This window comes from Cebus imitator, unplaced genomic scaffold (assembly GCF_001604975.1).
Source record: "Cebus imitator isolate Cc_AM_T3 unplaced genomic scaffold, Cebus_imitator-1.0 Scaffold147, whole genome shotgun sequence".
Classification (NCBI taxonomy): Eukaryota; Metazoa; Chordata; class Mammalia; order Primates; family Cebidae; genus Cebus; species Cebus imitator.
Window position 1 is genome coordinate 2,301,792 of NW_016107462.1, and position 3,116 is coordinate 2,304,907.

General features: G+C 36.6%; 1 pseudogene; it reads left to right on the forward strand.

Annotated features, from left to right (window-relative positions):
* Positions 1-287: 287 nt before the first annotated feature.
* On the forward strand, positions 288-852 carry LOC108314050 (annotated as a pseudogene).
* The last annotated feature ends 2,264 nt before the right edge of the window (positions 853-3,116 follow it).

The following is a 3,116-nucleotide window of genomic DNA, read 5'->3' on the forward strand; positions in this document are numbered from 1 at the left end:
GAGTAAAGTTCTGGAAAATGAAATGCACAAAAGGGATTTCCTCCTGAGTCTTACCCAAACATCCACACAGCTAGACACTAAATCAGTGGGAGCACTTTATATAGGCTGAAGGTTGCCAACTTAGCATGATGAGAATGAACTAAAAGAAGCTGAAAAGTATTAACTGGAAGTAAGAATTCACTACTCTCTCTCCTAAGTGTGTGCCTATACATAACTCTACTACAATTTCAAGTCAGCTTCCATTGAGTCAAAAGCCAGTGTGTCTCTTTGCTGCATCTATTACAAGAATGAAGACCATTCTCAGCAATCTGACTGCTGACATTCCAGAAAACATGGACATCCCTCTGAAGGGATGCACAGTTACTGTGAAGGGTTTCAGAGAAACCCTACAGAGGGCCTTCAGTCATATCAATCTAGAACTCAGTCTCCTCAGAAAGAAAAATAAGCTCCAGGTTGACAAATAGTGGGGAAATAGAAAGGAACTGGCTACCATTTGCACTATTTGTAGTCATGTACTAAACATGATATTGGGTGTTATAGTGGACATTCATTTAAAAATGATGTCTGTGTCTACTCACTACCCCATCCATGTTGTTATCCAGGAGAATGGGTCTCTTGTTGAAATCCAAAATCTCTTGGGTGAAAATGCAGGGTTTCGATGAGGCCAAGTATTGCTTGTTCAGTATCTCAAGCCCAGAAAGTGAGTTAATCCTTGAAGGAAACATTTAACTTGTTTCAAATTCAACTGCTTTGATTGAACAAATCACAACAATTAAAAACAAGGATATCAGAAAATTGGGGGATGGTATCTATGTCACTGAAAATGGAGCAGTTTTGCAGGCTGGTGAATAAGATCTAAGAGTCATCCAGCTACAGAAACAAGATACTAGATCATTCCTAAGACCTATTTGCAATATTTTAATGATGCAATAAAAGACCTCTATTTAATGATGCAATAAAAGATCTTGGGGGTTGGGGGCAGGGAAAGCCAGTATGAGTGATGAGTCAAGTCCCTTATCTTCCAGAATCCCAATCATGTTGGATGCAGTATTATATTGTACCAGGACCATCAGATAAAGGATCCAGGCTATGATCTTGGGTCAGCTATTGTGTAAACTCAAATGAGTCACTCTGCTTCTCTTGGCATCCATTGTGTATTCTGAAAATGAAGCAGTTAAATCAGAGAATCTACTGGGTGCATTTTAAGTCTGAGAATGCGGTGATATACAAAGATGGTAAGAGCATGGGTTTTCATCAAGTTCTCCACTTAAATAGCTTTGTCTAGGAAGTTCTTAGCTTCTTTAAGCCTCAGTTTTTTCAGCTGAAAAATTGGGTTAATCATAGTCTCTAACTTGCAAGGAGATAGTTTGGGTACGTCGCTTAAATATATCCTAAAAAGTAATATATATCCAATAAATAATAGCTGACGTTCCTTGTGTTGCTGTTGTTGTTTTGCATTAATGACTACAGTTTTAAATGTTTTGAGACAAAAGATGTTATGAGGAGAATTTAAGGAGGAGGCCAGTTACATAGAAAGAAGGCTATGTAGTGGTGAACTGAAGTCATGCCACATGGTAGTTTACGTGACCTTGGACCAACTCTATAAATCATGGAAGGTAGACCATATTATTTATTCCTCTTTGTGGTGGTACTTTTTAAGTTTTTAGTAATAGAAGGCAGAGGAACATTGGAAAAAGAGCAGTAATTAAACATTTTTTAAAAAAACAAGCTTCTCTCTGTTGACAGAAAGCTTTATAAATCACCTAAATTTTTTTCATTTGTTGAACTTTTTAAAAATGAAAATTACTAATCAGGAATATGTCCACTCTGTATGTTCACTTCTCCAATCTATATTCATCCACTTCTGAACTCTCAAAAAATTGTGAGGTAGCAGAATGAGGTGGCAGAAATATTCACAAATTCCATTGGAATGAGAACATACTATGTGTGGGCTTCAGAGACCTGTGCTAAAGGCAACATACCCCCAGCCACTCATTATTATTTCTGATTTGAGATGATAACCTGAATGTCCTGGATGAGGAAACCAAACCCAGAAGAGAGGGGACAGGCCAAATTTTCTAAAAACAGTTTATAAATATAAAATGGGTTTCCTGAGCCCATGTGTTGTGCAATACTAAAGTTTGTATCTGGAACTAAAGGTCTGATACTTTTTCTGTGGGGCACTTGTGTTTTCAAGAGGCGCTTTAATAAAGAAAATGAAAGAGATGAGACAGTGAATGCAGGATTTTATCAAGATGTGTTGCTTTGCAGAAAAGTGGTTTTGTTGTTTGGGCCTGTGAGAAATTGTTGTCAGTATTCAGGGTAAGGTTTATTTTATCCACTGTGACAGACAAATCTATCTGGTTTTTATGTAGCCTTAAACAGTATATGTGCCTGAATATGAGGTAAGGTGTTTTCTCTCTAAAGCTTACCATTCAGAAAATAGGGAATCCTCTTACATGCAAGTCTTTATAAAGTTTTTCAATTACTTTACTTTGAAAAAACAAGTGTAATTTAGGGAAAACCTCATCCAAAACATACTCAGTCCATTCTACTTTAAGGTATTTGTAGAAAGAGGCCCCTAAACAGAATTGATTTCTTACATTTATTTTTTGCTTTTCTTTATACACAGATTAGTATTTACTTCTGGAGAGATTACAATCACAATTACAAAAGTTCAGTGTTATATAAATGGGCCTTGTAAAGATCCCTTCAAAACAAAATAAACTAGGCAGTGACATTGGAGATATCTTAAATGTAATCATTGCAGATTTGGGGGGGGAGTGGGAAATGTCCTAATGTTACATAATAAATACTTATAGCTTGTTGGATACAATATCCAAAACAAGCACCATACCTGGATTCCCAAAGGGCTGCATGTTAAACTAAGACACAATTCTCTAGAGATCATGTATTCTAGAAAAGTGTTATGTGACCCAAAATCATTCTAATGATGACAAAGATACAGAGAATGACTTGGTGGAATGTTCTGGATAAAAGCCTGATTAAGGTCCTTTCCAGATAGATGGAAAGTAAAGAAATGAAAAAGGGAGTATGAGGAATTCTTCAGTTTTGCTCTAAGGAAGAGGGGGAAAATACAGGGTTGTAGCTTGAAG